This window comes from Pipra filicauda, unplaced genomic scaffold (assembly GCF_003945595.2).
Source record: "Pipra filicauda isolate LSUMZ 115617 unplaced genomic scaffold, ASM394559v2 scaffold230_size2164044_pilon, whole genome shotgun sequence".
NCBI classification, from domain to species: domain Eukaryota; kingdom Metazoa; phylum Chordata; class Aves; order Passeriformes; family Pipridae; genus Pipra; species Pipra filicauda.
The window spans coordinates 234,317-254,474 of record NW_024104344.1 but is presented as its reverse complement, the minus strand read 5'-3'; the positions used below and the strand labels follow the sequence as shown (position 1 = coordinate 254,474).

Below are 20,158 nucleotides of genomic sequence, written 5' to 3'. Positions count from 1 at the left end.
AATTAGATGAGAATTGTGCTTTTTTGGGCATGCTGGTGCAAGATTAATTTCCTCTTGGAAAAAAAGAAGGGATAATGATGCTACAAGGATAAGCATTTCTAAGCATACGTTATTTTGGAGACGTGCTAAAACTGGTAAGCTGTTTTATATGTGATATTTTATATTAAAACTGTTTGAAACATGCTCATCATTTTACAAGGTTTGTGTGCTATAGTTCCTCTGGTTTACAGATAAATATATAAATAAGATGTAACTATTATTGTTCCTTTTAGCGGAGATTTTTGCTCATCTCCTTACTAAGAGATTTTTGGATGCATGTTGGCGATGCCCTCAGGTTCTTCAAAGGCTTTATAATCAAAAAGATACTGAGAAATGATAACAAAGAATATAGCAATAACAAAAGGAGTTGAGCCATAGAAATCAAGGGAGTGACAGAGGCTTGAGAAAGCAGAAAAAAACCTAAAAGACTAAGTTAGGAAATAAACATATGAAACACTTTTCTGTTGCCAAGATCTCAGCTGGTGTCACCATAACACTTGGAAAATATCCTCAGGATGGTGGGAACCATTAAAGCAGTACAGATTATCAGAGGATAAACTTCCACTTCAGCTGCCACTGGTAGCAGAAGTGACCAATAAGAAACGTTTAGGAAATGAAAGATGAAGAATCAAAGCACTGACATTCTGGGGATATCACAGAGCAAGTGCAAGGGTATCTAGAGGTCAGTCAAACACTATCCATCTGAAACAAGGCAGGGTGATAAATAAAAGAAATAAATCATATTCTAAAAAGTATCATCAGCTTTGAAAAGCTAATTAAAGGAAAAGTTATCTGGTGTTCCTCCTGAGCATAGATTCATTTTGTAAGTGGTATGATAGGTAAGGCTATGACACAATGATTTTTCTGTGCCTTGAGTGCCAAAACATGTAAAAGATTAATATGTTTATTGTTAGTTTATATATTGTTATTGTTTATACATACTTCTTTGTAGTATATACCTGAGGGAGGTAAAAGATAACATGTACAAAACATGTCACTATTTTCCATGGGTTGGCAACATCCATCTGATGGGGAATAGACCCCATGAATATCAGAATCCACCTGGTCTTGAAAGCTACGAGTTTCCAGTTTTTAATTCCCTTCATTCCATTTCCAGTATTCTATGTCTTCTTGTATACTTGCAAATCCATTCTCTCAAAAGAAAATAGAAATTAAAGATGGTATTGAACAAAAACCTGAGAGAGAAATGCACATGCAGTTTAAGGATATCTATACTTGTGTGCCAACTCACAGAAGTTACTAGTTCTGTATCTAAAATGTGAAGCTCTTGGGCAATAAACATTCTCTTATAGCTGTTACCTATTTTCAGTGAATTTAGCAGTGTTGCTTTTTGGTGTTTGCTGAAGAGTTTTCCCACAGGTCACGTCTCTACAGATACGGTGGAAGGGATTGTTGTAGTGGGGAGCCACACAGGTCAGCGGCTGGGGCTAAGGAATGGGAGCTACTGCTTTTTGAAATCCAGGCTTTGCTTTGCCCCTGTGTGACTTTGGGGTACATTAGGCTTGTTTATGGTCAGCATATGAAGTGTCCAGCCTGGCACCTTGCCAAGGCTGAGGGCCAGGCTTTGAATGGCAGGGTGCAGATTGTACAACATGGAAGTTATGAGAAAGGCCATTGACTGGTTGCAGTGTTCTTCAGTACATAGATAAATATACTTCTATGCCAGTTCTGTATAGGAGTCCTTGTCACTTAGAGTGTCTTCTTTTTATGACCTTGAGTCATAAAAAAACTATTCCTTCATTTTCACTCACAGAACGGTTGTCTAAAAATGTTGAAATCTCAAGGCAAAGTTCCAACTGTGAAAAAGATGGTGCTAATTAATGTGTTAATTGTCATGTAAACCTCTTTGTTTAATGAGATGTGAAATAACCCCTACCATTAGGAATATCAATGTGCACAGGAGTTTGTCCCAAGTGCTCAGGGTCATTTATTGCTGTGTTGCAGCACAACCCAGGGCTGCTATTTCAGCCTCTTGCCAAAATAGAAATGTTTTACTTTCTGATGAGTCATCTGGGTTTCACTGAGATCTAGCAAGGTTTCCCCACCCTATTCTTCTTTGCTGTACAGTCCAGGCCCTGCCCTAGAGGCGTTGCTTTCCCAGGGAAAGATGGGGTGGAACCCTCCTCAACAGCTGTTGACTGTGTTCCTTGATTAACTTGGAGGGGACTGCTAATGAATGGAACATTTTCTCTGTCACTGGAGCCAAACTTGCAGCATTCCTAGCCTTTTCTGGCCAGCAGTGTGGCAGAGCAGCTCTGGCAACTGAGTTGGAGTTTGCCACACATTGTGCTTAAATGTTACCTGCCTCAAGACAGAAAGGGAAGTAGGTCAACCAAAGGAGGAAGCTTTAATCTATTTTCCATGTTGGTCATATTTACTAATAAACAACACAGAAGAGCTATATGTTTCAAGAAAATATTTCCTTACTCCCTCCCCCCCTTCTGGTGCAAAAGGGGATAGAGGAAAACTTAATTTTCTTTTAAATTCTTTTTCTTTAAATTTTTTTTCTGTAAATTATTTTCTTTCCCTTTTAATTCTGAGCTACCTGTTCTAAGATGGCACTGATTTGAGCATGAGGTTGGACTAGATGACCTCTAGACATTTCCAACCTTACCCTGTGATTTTCAACAATCATGCTGTTATTTTGGATTCTTCCTGGCTCCAAATTACCTGAGAGAGGAAAAAACCCCCACGACTATTTTAAGATAATTTTCTTTCCCCTTAAGTTATTATTTTAATTCATTGAAAATGGACCAGGGAGAATAAAAAAACCAGGTACTTCCAGTAAATAACTGTGTTATGGAATAGTTCTTTTCAGTTGTTACTTTCTGAATTTTGTTATAAAATGCTTTGATTACCATGCTCAGGCTGTTTTACAGAATTGCTATTATGCAGAAATTTAGTCTGCCGAGGGCTAAATTGTTTGAGGGCTATACTCCCTGCTGCAGTCAAAAAGTGGCATCTTACACCTATAGTCACCAAAGTTAGTCTCATGTTTCAGAAGCTGAATGTCATTGCTGATTCTTTCAGTTTATGCTTGGTGAGTCAGATGGCAAGAAGGGGTAAAATATTTACTGGTAGAGTATGTGAAATAATATGAATTTGAAAAATCCATATTGGTTTTTCAGTAATCCATTTTAGCTAAGTTCATTCGAAATTAAACTGTTTGCCCAGCTGACATCCTTAATTCATCACCCTTGCTCAAACTGAGATCTTCAAAGCCATTTACAACAGCTAAACAAACATATCTTTCATTACCTTCGATTATAATGCCTGATGAAGTGTGCAGAAGATCTGAATCTTTAGAGATGACAGTGATGGATATAATTTAGACACAGGAGAGGTAACAGAATCAGAGTGATGCTTGGAGTGAACTTTAATCCAGGGTGTCACAGTCAAATATAGGTGGGCAGTGCATTGCTCCTTATGTGCTTCAAAACTGCTGCTGAGGCACAGTGGTAGCACAGCACATTGTACCTGCCCTGGGAAGTGAGAACTTGAATCTTCATTGCTGGCAATGTGGCATTGTCCCCAAAACTTACTCCTCTTTAAAGGATAAACTGGAATGGAGAGGATGTAACTATCTCCTAAGTCTGAAGCAGCTACAGTAAAGAGGAAAAACTCCATGTGACACCAATTTAATTAGTATGCAATATCATTGCCTTGATTAGTGATGGAAAACAGTGAGTGTTGTATTATAACTGCACAATTCTCCAGTAGTGAAAGGATCTAGCCTTTGTAAAGTTGGCCTGCGTGCAAGGCCCTCTACTTTCCTGTACCACTCAGAGATTTTGTACAAAACAAAACAGCAAGGGATAGATGATTCAACAGAAGATTTTTATTTTTTTTTTTCTAAAACCTCAGAGGTCTCTGCTTGAGCATCCTAAGCCGTAAAAAGCTATCATTAGTTATATGCACATATGTTAAACAAACATCAGTGGAGTTGTCATTAACTTGCTGCTTATTTAAAGTGTGGGGAGGGCCTGATGCGATCTCCAGAGTTTTTGAAGGCGGCACATAGCCATATGTTTTTATGTATTCTTTTCATTATTATTAGATAATACTAACAATAGTGTTGAAGTATGGTCTGCATCAGTCTCCTGAAAGATCATATTGACCCTCAGTGAAGAAAGACTCGTTTTCCTTCTTCAGAGAAGTAATTTAAGGGTTAAGCTGATGGCAGGGCAGACATAACAAAGTTTGTCGATTCATAATTGGTTTGTACAAATGAAAATTATTTTTTTCCTTACTGTGTCCTTAAGCAATGTTTTCCTGATGAAAGTGTGTATTGGTTTTTGGGTTGGTTGGTTTAGTTGTTTTTTGTTGTTGTTTTTTGTATTTTGGTTTTTTTTGTATCTCCTTCTTTCTCCAAAGACAGTCTGAGATCTCTGCATCCTTTATCACTGCTTGAAAAAAAGACCTGGTTATCATAAGAATAGGAATGATAGGACAGTGGAAAGCCTGAAGGAGTAAAAGTCCAGACAGAGATGCACTGGCATACTGTAAGGTCTATGAAGAGCTTGTCACAGTGCCTGATGGCTCTCAGCTTCTGTTTCATTTGCTCTGATGGTTAATCATTTGCTTGAGTGCTCAGGTGCCATGGTGATGGACACACTACCAGTGCCACAAACCCAGCGTGCTGCATATTTATTGGAACATTATTTTTGAAAGGAAGCCAAAAATAAATACAACTTTTGAAAATCCTCAGCACAGCTAACATTACCATTTCCTTTCCACTCTAACAATATAAATTAGCATGGTAGGATGTAGGCATCTTCCTCCCGTTTTAGATATTTTTACTTCTGCTGTTGATATCCATAGCTTTCTCATTAAGTGGTTTGAAAGGCTTTAGACTTCCTCCATATGTTGAGTATTGCACATTTGTGCATTGGCCTTTCTGTGCAGCTATTGAGATGTTAGTTCCACTGTCATCAATATTAACATCAAGGAAAGGGCCTTGGAATAAGAGCCAAATGTATCCTTGCTCTGTTAAGCTCCAGCAATTTGCTAAGTGTGACCTTTGTGAAGCTACGGGTATAAAGTTCAACCTTGAAAATCTTGGCCGGCAACTAACTGCTGGAATGCCAGTTGGCAAGATATTCCTTCTTCTTCTCCAAATGCGAGGCCTTGTGCATGAATAGCTCCAATGCAGCATCTCTTCTGCAGTGTCACGTTTTGAAGTCTGATCCTCACACAGACCTCTGTTGCTGTTGTTACTTTTTATAGTGCTGTGCTATTTATATCTCTATTTGAATATGAATGGTGGCCACCACGGGGAAGTTAGCACTGAGCAGTAGTTTCCCACTGAGGGCATTGCTGTGCTAGCATCCCTCCAAGATAACTGCATGGAATATAGAAACAGATATTATCTCTATCGCAAGCACCTTATGAGTTTGCTCCTGGTTTTAGTATCTTGAATTGCTTCACAACGCTGCTCTCTGACCGCTGGTGCCCGGCGCAGATTGCAGTAGCGTGCTGGCAGTCTATGAACCCCCAGAACACGGCATGCCCACAAGGCAAGCTAAACCACAGAAGAAGGGATCAGATGGAGCTAGATGCAAGGTATGAATCCACTGGAGTTGGATAATTGTTCCTCAGACTCCACTGATCGTAAAAGCTTGCTTTAACTTTTGTTTCAGCCCACAGGAAATGGAAAAGACATCCTTTCTCCCTTACATTTCCTTCACATGATATAAAAGTACCAAATTTTTTTTCACGCTTATCTTACCATCTGCTCCAACAGCAATTAGCTCACCAATTGGTGTTGGACAAGTTCAATTAATATATGGTAAAAGCATGCAGAAAACCTCAAAAACAGTGATGCAGGGATGCTGCTTATGTCTCCCTGGCATGAGGTAGGAAGGGCCTGCTTGGCAGAGTTGGAGACAGAATTGTGAAGACAAAGCAACACCATTTGAATCCCTCATATTACTGCTGTTTTGTTTTTTTTTAAATACAGTAAAGACACTAAATATGGCAATCCTATAAACATTTCTGAGTCAAAGACAGAGTGAGATTTATAGGACTTGTGGGTCAGGACAGTGGTCACCTCCTAGTGTGCTTCCTGTGAGATCTGAACTGATGTTGCAGGGGTGTTGGGAGAGAAGCCTCAAGTGATTGACCCTCTAGGGATTTAGTTTGGAAGGCACTGGAATTGAGGTCCTCTCCTCTCTATCAATTCTTCTGCAGTATGGGACTTTCCACCTTGGCACCATCCAGTGGTTGGACTCAAATACACAAATCCTTGTAAAACATACCAGTAACAGCTGCTGTGCTCTGGTGTTTTACTGGAGTGAAAGAACAAACCTTGAGGAAAGTGGGAAATGAGTGGTGCTTGCCTCTCTTAACTCCAGGACCAGTGCAGGTAGAGTCATATCTCTCACCCAGATGGAAGATGGGCCAGACTGCAGAGGAAGGCACCAAATGGGGTGTGGTGTAGTATTGTAGGGTGTGGAAGTAATACCTTAACAGTCCTGGTCCCTGTAGTACGATTGCAAAACTGGCATCAGAATACGAGTTTTCCTCGTAAAATAATTTTGTTGCCATGATATTGCCAGTCATACGGGCAACCCTTCCTGCCAACCATTTCCTTCTTTTCAGTGCTGCACGGTAATTTTTTGTTTACTTTGTTTACTTTGAATACTTTCGGTTACTTTGCTTACTTTGAATGGTTTTTTTTAGCATACCTTTGCAATAAGGCTGAGGGGTATTGCCGTTCACAGGTAGGGTGCAATTCAGTCCATCATCCTTCTTTTCCTAAGGTTGTTCCACTTTTGAGAACCACCCTAAAACACGTGCAAATTGAGCGTGGATAGAGGCATCTCTTGCCAGCAAATCTGGATTTTTCTATGGACTGTTGTCTGAAACTTGGCAAGTCTTTTGAATCTTTCCTGGATGAGCAGTTCTGGATCATTCACAATTTTTTTGGGGAGTTGGAGTGAAAATAAACATGTGCTTGGGATGCTGAGTGCAAACTCAAACCCAGACTTTCCCACTGTGAACCCAGAACAGAGAGATTTAATTTGGCCTTTTATGGATTATGATCTAGTGTCAGAATTAGATTTTGGGTCTGAGTGGCATGCAGCATCTGTGATAGTCATGTAAATATACTGGTTTAGTGCTTGCAATATATTTACAGCCTCCTATTAATTGCTGACTAGTGGTGTTTTCCTCTTTGGCTACAGTGGGAGAAGCTGTGGGCCTTACTGTTGGTACTGGATTTGGTACTTTTGATAGTAACGAAATCTACAGATGTAGAAGCACAATAAATCCTCAGACCTCAGGGTCAGAAATAAGTCCATTACTGAACAATCTTAATGTCTGTTGGAATGAACAGAGGCAGAGTTTATGTAGGTTTATGCAGTCAACTGCAGCCATTGACTGTTCACTATCATAAAAGAAGACCCATGATATTTCTGTCCTCAAACACTTGGTAATTTTGACTTAAAGCAGTAGGCCCAAATCCAAACTGAGTTCAGGTGTTTAAAGTGTCTAGTTAACAACAGGTATTGGTATGCCTGGAATCAAAAGTATTGTAAGGCAAGGAAAGCAATCTCCTGGTCTGGTGCTGAAGGGGTTAATGAGGAATTAAGGAGAGGAAACAAATAAAGGCTTCTAGAGTTGTGTTTAATTTTTCAGTCTCTTTCCTGTCTGCCAGTCCTTTACACGAGTGCTAAAAATTTCATACAAAAATTAAAAATGTATTTTAAAAACCAATTTAAGAAACTGAACATGCAATGCTAACTTTGGAAAATTGCAGCTCTATTTTCTGACAGAATCTTACATTTGTGACTAAGGGAAAACTTGATTATTTCAGTGGATTGCTGGAGAAGTAGATGTGAATTTCTCTTTATCCATTCTCACCTTAACGGATTGACTTGGAGACCTTCAGTTTCAAAGAAGGTAAAGGTGTCAGAGGAGTTCATATGCAACAGACAGGTTTTCTGGAAAAAGCCTTAGATTTGATAAACTTTCAGAAAAATTGCACGACTTGCTGGAGACAAAGTACCTTTGTTCTGAATGTTTGCTGGTCCCACCAAAGTTGATGCTCCTTTGGGAATTCACTTCAGCTGAGACTAGAACTTTGGTTATAGACTGTTGTGAGCACTAAAGATGAAGACACTGGTCATTAAAGCTGTGTCAGCGTCTCAGCAATGAATTGATGTTCTTTTTGGCTAAAGTTCAATGTTCTTTGAATGAGAACTCTTGATTTACATTAACTGTTTCTCAACCATTCTTGTGTGAGTATTAAGCTGATGTCTTGCTGCTCTTTGTGGAGCCGCCAAAGAAATAAGAAAAAAAAAAATATAAAAGAACCTCAACCAAACAAAACCCCACAGAAAATATTGATTTAAGTTTGGTGGCTGCTGTTGAATGTGCATGTCCTTCCCTCATGCAGCTGCAGAACTTACTGGCATTGCAGGTAGGTTGTTTGACTGTTTCCTTTTGAAGCTTTGCCAGTTCTGCTTTGTGGATCAGCCAACAACAGCCTCCTGAATTGTGCTTGCACCTGTTTCCTCTTCTTCTGGAATAAGCAGTTTTTTCTGAAAAGATCCTTGACAAAGGCCAAAGTTGCGCACCTAGCCCGGCCCACTGATATAAAGGAAATCACATTTTCTTGGTGTTTGTAGAATGAAAGTGGCAGCTGTTACCATGAGAATAGGCAATTTATGAAAGAAGTCTTGAGAAGGCTGAACATTACCACTAATCGAAGAGATTGCAGTCAAGACAAAAGGTTAATGTTCAAGATCTGCTAATTAGGAGAGAGCTGCTTTTCTGATAATGTAAGGATGGATACAAATGACTTCTGTTTGATAAAAATGCTGTTGTCCTGGCTAATCCCTGAACCTATTATTTTAGATACAAGGGTTAGATTCATCCCTAGTATGGTATCCACGGATTTGTTTTCAAATAGGTTGAAACTTAATGGGTAAAAATAGGTACTATTTCCTGGAAAGGTTCTTTCAGATACTTTCTACTTCACATTCTCTTTTTGGAGACATTTTTCTGCATTTTGTTTTGTATTTTGCAATTACTGATATCCTCTCTGTCCTTTTGTCTCTGCTCAACACATTTTCAGGGGTGTAGAAATTACTGTGGTTCTTCAAATCTCTCCTTAAATGTGCTGAAAATGTTATCAGCAAATAGAGAAAATGCTTTGTTATTTCTGCTGCACTTCCTCTGTTGATTGACTGTGCCAAGACAAAGTGCATAATATAAGAAAGTCATCATCTGCAAACACGAATGTTTGGGCCAGATCGTCTCTGCTCATATGAAGTGCCAAATCTTCACTCTCTTCAGGAGAATTCCATCTCTCCACAAGTTCTGAAAGTACAGTTTCTGTTAAATTTCTCAGCTTTAGAGCACCCATCTGACAAACCCCATCTAAGCAGCTAATAACAATTTTTAAACAATTCCACAGTTTGCAGTGGATTATTTCACAAAATACTTAATTATTCTTAATTAAAACTCCAGTTGATTGTATTTTTGGTGCCCTAGCTGTTCAAATAATCTTGGGCTCTACATTCTTCTCTTTATTTATTTTCACTTGTAAGTAGCCTGCATTATTGCAAAAGCCTTTATCTGTGTAATTAGTTTTACATGGATTTTGTAATGAAAACTGCATGTGAAAAGTGGAATGGTAAATGTTCTTGGTTATGTTCCCCAAAATGACACCAGTAACATCGAAGCAGTAAAAATATCAACACCACACTATTAATGGAGCTTAAGGACCCTCTGTGACCAGCGGATGCAAGCAATGGGTCCAGGAAATTGTGAAGGGCATTACAGCATGTGATACTTCCAACTATATCTCAACCTCTATCTCAAAGGTTGTAATTTTACCCTTACTCTTTTATCTGGGAGGCTATTTGAGAAACTCATAGGCTTATTGAAACTTCCCTTCTTTACAGCCTTGAGGAATGTGTGGCATGTGTACTGCCTTCCCCCCTGCCCATGCTGTTGTTGCTCTTTAAATTAAATAACACTTCTCTCACCTGGAAGCATCTTCCTCAAGGCATTTCTAGCCAGCAGCTACATACTTACATAGCTCTTCTATTACTGGGCTAAACCACTTAGCTCTGTTAGTATCTTTGGATGGAGAATCTCCATGTCTCCTGAGTTCTACTGAAAATCTCCATCCTACAGCCTCACTTGCCTTTTTCATTATGTTACTTGTTTAGTCATTTGCTCATTGACAACTTCAGTCTTCATTTGTCACTACTGGGTCGTCTCCCAGGTTACATTTGAATTTTCTGACCGGGGCCTTGCTGCTTACCCCATTTCTTTGGCTCCCATCTTCAAGCTGCTCACTTTGTATAGTTTCACTGCTCTTCTTTACTGGCAGTACAAGAACATGCAGGTAGTCTTCTACCTGGATGACAGTGGTCAAGAGCTATGAAAGGACAACAGAAGCCCCAGGGTGGATCCTGAAGGCTCTCACTGCTAATCTCAACTGATTTGATGCATCCCTTCTTAATGGCACTTGCCTGTTATTAGTCCTCCTTTAGCTGTTTTTTTTAACCACTAAAAAAGTCTTAGTTCTCAGATTCCTTAATAACATATAACACGATGTCAAATGCAGTCCTACAGTCCTGAAAGATGAGATCTATTACACTTCATCTGTTCACAAAATCACTTACCTCATCTAAGAAAACTATGTGGATGATTTGTGTGGTGTCCTTTTGGGAAATTGCTGTTGCATTTTATCCCATTTTTCATTTACCCCTGTGTCTTTATATATTGTCTCTCTCAAAATGTATTTTAAGGCCTTTCATACTAATGAGATCCAACGAAATAGCTTGTAATTTCCCAACTGCCATCTCCTCTTATTTTTCTTCACAGATTTTTTGTAAGTAAAGAAACTGTATCTGCTATTTTTCAGTTTCACTCCCAGCTGGATGGTGCTATTAAAAATATTTGTCACTGGACTAGCATTACATGTGAACAAAATTTTAAAAAGGGTGAGTTAGTGATTAATCAAACTTCACGCTTGATGCATTTAACTTTTTGAATCAAGTTTTTTGTTAACTGTGGGAGTTTCTATTTGCATAGCCACATTCTCATTATTCACCCTAACTTTGTCTCTAAATTTAACCTAAAAGTTTCTGATTGAAAACTGCGGAAAAATATTTATTGAAGGCCTTCCTTGTGTTGTCCTTAATCTTTTCCCCATCCTTCTTCTGCAGTGGCACATCATTTCTCCTTGTGTGTTTTTGTGGAGTTTTTTGTTTGTTTTGTTTGTTTGTTTTCTGGGTGGTTTTGTTTGTTTGTTTGTTTATACGACCAAAGAGCCTTCTACTATATGTTGTCATATTCTTTTCAGGACAGAGCTCAGTGAAGTTCTTGGGAGTTCAAACTTTATCTTAGTATTTTTTGACTTCTCAGATGTTTCTAGTTTGTGGACAGTACCTTTGGCATTCTGTGTGGACTCTGCTTATTTCCGGAGCAGAGTGGGACTTTTTTACAAAGTCCCACTAGTTGCTGGCTGTAGCTTTGTAAAAGCTTGTTGAATTTACTGTTCTTTTTTTGTATTACAGAATAGACGTAACTTAAAAGAGCTTAAATGCAAATTTTAGTATTTTATTTCATTTTACAGTACTTTACTATGTTAGCGCAATTCTTAAGTTCCTATGCCTACCTTTCTTCTCTCTTGTAGAAATAATCCTTCTCATGTCATAATCAAAGCTATGAAGACGATGTGTGTGAGAAACAGATCAGGGTCTACATTCCTTGAAGTACTTTCACCACGTGCAGCATTTTTTCACAGCGGTGGCTTTTTTAACTGTTTAAGAGATAGGCATGCAGTATCAAAAGAAATGCAAAATATTTTGGAAGATGAAACTGCTTGGAAACCAAAGGATGCATGGATTTGTTCAGGTGCCCAGTATTTCTCTAACAGCCTTTTTGCCACTTGACTCATGTTTTATTTCTGTCTTTTAAGTATTAGATTTTCTTTTGTCACACTGGTGATTTGCAAATATACAAGTACTGTAGTGAGTGCTCGGGAAAGTGGTCTTTCACAGAACTAAATTGTTGCATGGAAAAAGTTCCTTGGTAGCTACTTATTACTGGGATTTTTGTCAGGTCTCAAGATACGTCATGGCTGTGTTGCAATAACACTAGAAAAGCATATTCAGCTGCAGACTGTGCCCCAAAGAGCTTGCAACTAAAATACATTTAAGGCCAAAGGAAGCAAACATTCTTTTCATGGTTACTGTGAAATGTGGGGAAATAAGCCAGTGTCACTCCTCTGGGGCATGTCCAGTAGCTGCATCCAGTCCCCTTGACTTCTCAGTCTTTCTCTCAGTTGCAGGAAGGTTTTTCCCTTTTTCATCTACTAGAGTCATTATCAGGAGTAGGAAATTACAGTAGGATACTGGGAATGAAAGGAGACAAAATTTCATTTATTTTCCTGCTGTTTCACTTACTTTAATAATCTGTCACTATATACAAAGCAATTGGTAAAAGGGGGAAGCATGGTATGTTCTCTACTGGTGCCATTGCATTTTTTAGCCAATCCAGTAGGATTATTCTTTAGCCATTAATCTCCTACAGGGAGGAGGCAGTGGACGGGTCAAAACCCGATTTGTGTGTTAATTTACAAATTTTGAGCAAAACGCATAAGCTCACTGAACAAAGAAGTAGATGACAAAGAAGAAAATATTTTTTGGTATTTAGAAAGCTTCCTCTTGAATTGAGTCTATTCATAAGTAATATGACACACAATTCTGGGAAGATATTAGAAAGTCTCAATAGATTTAGATTTTCAGATTAGCTGGTGAGCCACACAAATGTGACCTGAATTGTGACTCTCCTGTGGTTTCTACTTATAAATACTTTTTCCAATACAAATAAATTATAAAATAAATTTAAAGTAATAGTTAATGAGAAAAGAAATTTTTTTAATCTCATGGACACAGGTACTTTGAATAGTGTAATTTTTTGCTGTGAGAATGAAAAAAAACCCTCTTCAAATCTCTTTTGTGTATAAATACATCCATTTACTTCAGTAGCATCTGTGAATCCAAATTTGATGAATAAAACTCAGCTGGAATGTCACTTCTCTGTGTGTCAGAAAGATTCAGGAGGGGTTAGTAAGGAATCTGTGTGTGTTTCAGTACTTACCTGCTGTGTGATCTTCACATCAAGACAGGATCCTTGGTTATAGGAAAGAAAAGAAAGCAGAATTTTGTTTTATAGAGTGTCATCTCCTGTATGTACAGAGCTATTACTTCCCTCTCTGGCAGTGAAACCATGTACTATATTTAGGAAGAAAGAAATAGTACTTGGTACTAACTGTACTTAGGAAGAAACACTTAACTGTCAGGCTTGTGAGATACTGGAACAGGTTTTCCAGGGAGGTTATGGATGCCCCAACCCTGGCAGTGTTCAAGGTCAGGTTGGATAAGGCCTTGAGCAACCTGGTCTATTGAGAGGTGTCCCTGACCAGGTAAGGGGAGTTGGGACTAGATGGTCTTTAACGTCCCTTCCACCCCTTAACATTCTATGATTCTATGAATCATTCTATGATTTTATGATTTTATGATTTGCAAAAAGAAGAGCAACAAATCTTATCAAGGTGCTTGCATAATGTTAAGGAATTTTAAGGAAAATCTGATCAAGATGGTTCTAAGACTATGAATGGAATTTCAGATACCAGCATAATGTTGCAGAGAGCGCTACAAGAAGGCTCACCCAACTTTACTTTTACTCACCCAACAAATCTTGTGCTCAGTAATTCATTTTAACAACAACAACAAAAAGTACTAATAATTTTATCACTGGTAGCGTTTTTTTCCCCCAGTCTCTGTTCTGAAACAGTCAACACAAATTTCTGTTCCCTTTTTCTGATTGTTTGGGGGTTTTTTTCAGGGAAGAAGAAGGTATTCAAACAATTGGAAATTTTTCCATCAAGGATGTGGAGATAATAGATTAAATGGGGATGTTAAATCACAGTAATGGAAATCTGCCCCTTCTAGTATATGTACTGGTTTTCTGAGCAAAATTTTCAGAAAACGGGATCTTAGCCTTAGGATTTGTACTCTTCCATGAACTTTTCAGGAAAGCAATTCTGCTACATGAAGGACAATCCCTTTGTTAACAGCCTTTTAGAGTGATGTGTGTTGATTTAAAATTCAGAGAGACAAGAATAACTGGTTTAATTTTTGGATGTGTAAAATGTAGAGATCACTAGTTGAATAAACATACCATTCTTGTAATGCTTATTTGTTAGAAATAAAGCATATTTTTTACTTGGCTTATATGTCTGTGTTGATTTTTCTTATCTCTGGAGCAAGAGCTGCAATACAGATAGCATGGCATAGCTATTTACTCAGCAGTCATCCAAACAAACTGACCTGATTAAGGTGAAAATTTCTCATTGCAACGGTGTGTTAAAATTGGTGTGTTAAAATATTTGTAGTGAAAGGCATGTTCCTTTTGCAGGTTTTTTTTAATAAAAAATCCCAAAATGGTCAACGACAAAATCATACATTTTTTAATTTTAAAAAGGCTCCATAATGCCTTCTGAGTATTACAATTTAGATACTTCTTGTTCCTTTTCTGCTTAGGGGCTTGTTTTCCTGTTTGGACCTAGTCTTCCATGACATGCCACTATCTCTGCTTTATGATTATGGACATAGTGTATTCTCTGATGAATTGAGGGGAATACAGTCTAATAATGTAGCTACACAAGGGAATGAGAATATGAATCACTCAAACTTTAACATCTGTGAGGGCCAGAAGCTTGTATTTAAAACTCCCGTGGAAAATTTAATTCTTTTCTGCAAGGGGAAAAATCGCACAAATATTTTTAATTCCCTCCAGACACCTAGTTCTTATTAACAGTTGAATATGTAGGGTGACTTCTGTAAAATTCTGTGCAGAAACACAGTGTTGTGAGTGAAAGGCTCCATCTGAATTTTTGTACAAATGATTTCTTCTGACAGGTGGCAGAGAAGGGTGATGGTGAGTTAAGAACATGTTGGGCTATTGGTATTCTTCAGTCATACTCTATTTGTACAGAGAACTTTTTTGTTGATGTCTCTATTAATTCTTTCTCTTAGTTTGTAGCATTTGAGACAGAAAGCATTTTTTTACACAAGTGTTGTGCGAATGGCATGGCCCACACAGCTGAAATACATCTGTGTCAGCTTGGCATCAGTCACTGTCTGTGGCTCCAGGATAGGTATCTTTAAGCATCAAGCAACAAGCAGGAGTTGTATTTCAAAGCCTTGAAACCAGCAGCTGGTTTGAAAGCTCTCCAGTTTGGATAGAATATTCTCAGCTTAGATTGCTTAATCAATGCTCTGTTTTCACTTCATCGGCAAAAAATAATACAAAAAGAAAGCTTCTCTATTAAAAAATCATTTGTCATTTCCAAGCTGGCTGCAGAGGTCTGTGAAGTCATGTCTACTGAGTCGCTAAATCTTTATGCCTCCTCCTCTTTGGAGAGTCATTAAGCTTAGAAGCATTACCCTCTACAGGGCTGATCAGGATGGCTTGTTTTAAAACATGTCAAAAATGTTGGACAGCAGCTTGTTAAAAACTTCCACATTATGGATCTTTCAGATTGACTGGCCATAAATTAATGCCAGTTCTTTTATTATTTTTAGCACAAGTTGAAAAGATGCTTACACATCGTAATTAACTTTAGGCTGGGGTTGGCACAAGCATGTAGTGCATGTAAGCTCTTCCAATTTTTCTTCATATTAATCCAAAATATTTTTTACTGTCTGTCTATTTCTTAGAAATCTCGGTAACTGTTACTCAGTGCAACTACAAGACTTTGCCCAGAGAAGCTGTGAATGCCCCATCCCTGGAAGTGTTCAAGGCCAGGTTGGATGGAGCTCTGAGCAACCTGATCTAATGGAAGGTGTCCCTGTCCACGACAGGGGGGGTTGGAACTACATGGTCTTTAAGATCCCTTCCAATCCAAACCATTCTATGGTTCTGTGATTTTATGACTGTTGAGAAACTGCTTTTCAGAAAGTCTGTTTGCCCACATCTTCATTGTCTTCAGCTCAAGTGAAGTGTCACTGCTTCTAAAAACTGCAGTTGACCTAAAGCTCTGCAAGAGACTATTAACTGCAACCTAGCCCTGCAGACCAACACTTCGGACCAAACCTGTTTGCCAGGGATTTGTGTCCAAACACAGAGCAAGTGATGAGTGTGTGCATATACTTGTGTCCACCCTGACTTCCATCAGGTGACCTTCAGTGCATTCTATTTGTACCCTGGTGTCTCATCTGCTTTAAGACAGTGAGTGACCTGGGGCTTGGAGCGGGTATGGAGCAGGTACACGTTTCAGCTGACAAGGTCTCTGGCAAAGGGGCAGGTGGGGGCAGCCTGTGGAAAATCTCTGTGCCAGAATTCACTTCACTTTGGTGAACAGGAGATGGAGGAGAGGAGAGCAACCCTCCTCCTTTACTCCCTTTCAGGGGGGTTAGTCCCTATCGGAGAGAAAGAAGGGCTGTCTCTGCCTACAGGAAGAGCTTTTTGGCTCTCTGCCTTTGGCTCTCACACCATGTGAGGGTGTGAGCTATGTCTTTCCTCTCATCCTCTCCATTATACCACAAAGACAGACTCTCCTCTCCTATAACTAGGTTTTCAGAGCTCAGCAAAGGTGCAGACCCATGTTTTGCTAGAAAATGACTTGACATTTTGTTAGTGCCAGAGAGAATTGGACTCTAGTATCCAAAAGCTGATTTTAGGTCTTTTTTTTGAAGACTACGCTCCAAATTAAATAATTTTGTTGTCTGACCAATTCGCAGTGAAGAACTACATCTCTATTTCCTGTCTTGTATGCTGTAAGTGCAATTTGATTATATTATGTTTATTGTACTTTGAACTTTAAGTTTCCAGGAAAAGAAAGGAAGAAAAAATAGGAGGAAGATTGTGAGATAAATGACATCATATAATTCACTCTGGTCTAATTTGTGACTTTCAGATTTTGAGCATTTCTTAATTTGATTTGCAGGTGATGATCTGCTGACAGAATAAATAAATCATAGATAGTACTGAGACTGCTCAGCCATTTGCTGTGGTATCACTTCTACATAAGGTACCTGTATCCCTCTCTTTCTTCGAGTATGTTCTCTCTTGTATAATCTTCTGTGTTAGGAGTTTTATGCACAATGAGTGAGATGAGTTCTGAAAAGTCCAGCTCTGGACTAGATCCTAGGTTTTGTTGTCAGAATTGGAAGCTATAGTCAGGAAACTTAGTTGTATTCTTGTAGAACACATGAAAGGTTTAGTAAGGCTGTGGAGTGTAGTAAATACCACAGAACTAAATTACAGGTGTCACTAACTGTAGTTTTTATTGCCTTTGTCCCCATGAAGTGGATTGTGTTTGCACAGTGTGTAAAATTTTTCTACTTGTCTGATAACCTGAAATTAAATTTTTAAATACTGGCACCTGTATTTGCAATTTATGACTTTCGAAGTGATGTCAGTTCCTCTAAATAATTAAAAAAGACCCTCTTGTCCAATATTAAAAACAAACAAACAAAAAGCCATAAATAATTCTGACAACTAACCTTTGGAATGGAGACCTAATTAGTTCTTATTGAGCTTGGTCCAGAGATCATTGAAGTAATTTGGAGTCTTTCCATTAAAGTTAATTGACTTTAGAGCAAAACTCTTTCTCAGACACACTGGTTTAGCAACATAGCAAATAGTCACCCTGTCACCCATCAGCAACATCACCTACAGACAGGGTGTGTTAGTGTTTTATTTGACCTTGTTTCTGGAAAAGATATTGCCTAAATTGATGATGCCCCTGTGGGCATATAGAGGATGTAGAAAAAACTTTATGCCCTGGGTACCTGTTTATTTGGCAGTCACCAAAGCCTGCAGGTTACACTCATTCCAGTGTCACTGTCAGGCTTTCGTCAGAAGTGTCAACATTAACAAGATTTTAAACTATGGGCGAATATAGAACATCATTTGATCCTGGTGAAGAACTGTTTGCCTCAGCACTTGTGGGATAATGTAGAGTAAGCAGCAAATCCTTGATGAATCTGTAATGCAACACTACTCCCAGGAGCGCTCAGGCAAAATTGCTGCAAAGAAGAAGGAAAGACACCAAAAGTGATTAAATGCAGCGAAGGATTTTAAACATAAAGGAAAAAAAAGAAAAAAGAATACAGAATTATGAGCATAACCCTTTCATTCTGACTTAATAAAGACCATAAGGAACCCACAGATGCTGAATGTTTGCTGAACCTTAATTGGTCTGGAATCATCCTTTTATGGATGTTTCTCTAGTTTTATGCCTGTGGTAATGTTGACCTCTGGCTATTAGCTACAAGTTTTTAGTGAAACTTTTACACATTCTATCAGGCCATTAATTCTCATCACTGTTAAACACCTTATTTGTTTTTGTTGTTCATAGAGATAATTAATAAACATAGGTAAAAATATGCATTGATAGAGCAAGGTATTTAATATTTCTTTGTACATTTAAAACGCAGAAAATTCTTTGACAATGTTCTGCAATACTTAATGGGGATTAGAGAACCTCAGTGGACTTGCATTGTCAAAATGGTACATCATATCTGCCAACACAGACAGTTGGCCCTTAACCTAGCATTTCAGTGGATGCTTCCTTGTTCCCCATCTCTGTTTTGTCTTGTATCTGGCTGCCATAGTTCTAATATAGATCCAGTGGGGTCAGTGCAGGTTCTTCCACTGTCATAGCTGGGACTTGTATTGAAAGCCTTGGTACTTGGGAGATCCCTGTTCAGTTTCCATCTCTGTGGTGTATTTCCACTGGGAAAATAAGTAAGTCACTCTTTGCCCAGGGTTGACAGAGGTACTTTCTTATGCTTGAATAGTCTGCTTTGTGACATAAGTTTGTTTGCTGCTAAATTGCTGTACCTAGGGAGTAGGGTTCAAATTCCATTTAGTGCCCCAGGTTACTTAATGTAGCAATTTAATTTAGACAGTTTCAAATAATGACATCAAGAGAAAAAAACCCCACCTCCCTATCACATTAATTATCCTCAGAGTAATCCACTCCCTTTGCAAATTTATTTGAGAAACTAGGCAAGGTTATACTGCAGTATTAAATACAGTCATCTGTTTGGGTGAAAGTATTTGCAAAACTCTAGCTTATACTCTTATGAATTTTAGCTTAGAGTATGCATTCCACCTACTGATACAAAAATGCCGAGTTATTGTACCAAAAATAAATATTTATTTAAAGAAAACAAGGAGCCTTTAAGTGAGCATTCTGAAAATTTCAATGCAGTTTTGCAGTCTGTTCTGTTGCGTGATTCATACTTGAAGTATTGTTTTCTACTTTATTTTAAATATGCTTCTCTAGTGTTGGAAATTAAGACACCTTTTACTTTGCACTGGCTGATAGTTTTGGAGGTAGATGGAGATGGTTGTTAGTCTTTTATGATTTGCAGCAGTGGGGATGTCCCTTCAGACTGTATTGGCCTAAAATGATGTAAGATCTGTTTAAGATCATACATCTAAAATGGTGTAAGGAGCTTCATGTTTATATTCAGGCCAGTGGACATCCAAAAGAATTTGTCTCCCAGGTACTATCAGAAAAGTGGTGGGCAGTGTGGATGGGCTTGGCAATGAAGCCCTGCCTGTTCCATGACAAAAGGGTCCCACAAGGCTTTTCAAGTCTGCAATAAAGCACAAGATCAAGGGATTAGGCAGGAAGGAAGAGGAGAATCTACTCTTTTTTTTTATCTGAACTCACAAAAAAAGAAAGAAACATTCTCTCTCAGGCATAACCAAAAGGGAAGGCAATGTCTTACCAACAGAGGAACATATATTTAGCACCATGATTTATTGAAAGTGTGTGTGCCTGTTTCCTGAGAAATACATAGAACCTTTTGATAACACTAGATGATAGCAATCTGCTCTGTAGGCAGATGTGCATATAATAGATGTGCCTGAGGCATATTGACCCACACTGGGTGAATTCTTTTTTTGTTTATCTTACTACATGGTTTAGTTTTATTATATTGACTGTTGAGAACAATGTCTGCTTAATGATGGAAATCACTACCTTATTTATAGGTATGCAGATTTTAATAATGCAGTAACAGTAATGATTTTTTTCTAAGTGTATGAT

The 20,158-nt window shown here is 38.5% G+C and overlaps 1 long non-coding RNA gene across 3 annotated transcripts in view; it reads left to right on the top strand.

Moving 5' to 3' along the window:
- LOC113982694 overlaps positions 1 to 20,158 on the top strand; it is a 100,643-nt gene that overhangs the window by 2,429 nt on the left and 78,056 nt on the right. For all 3 annotated transcript variants that reach the window (XR_005563633.1, XR_003538847.2, XR_003538848.2), the window contains exon 2: positions 17,039 to 17,122. This is a non-coding gene — a long non-coding RNA (uncharacterized LOC113982694). The remainder of the gene's footprint in view (positions 1 to 17,038; positions 17,123 to 20,158) is intronic.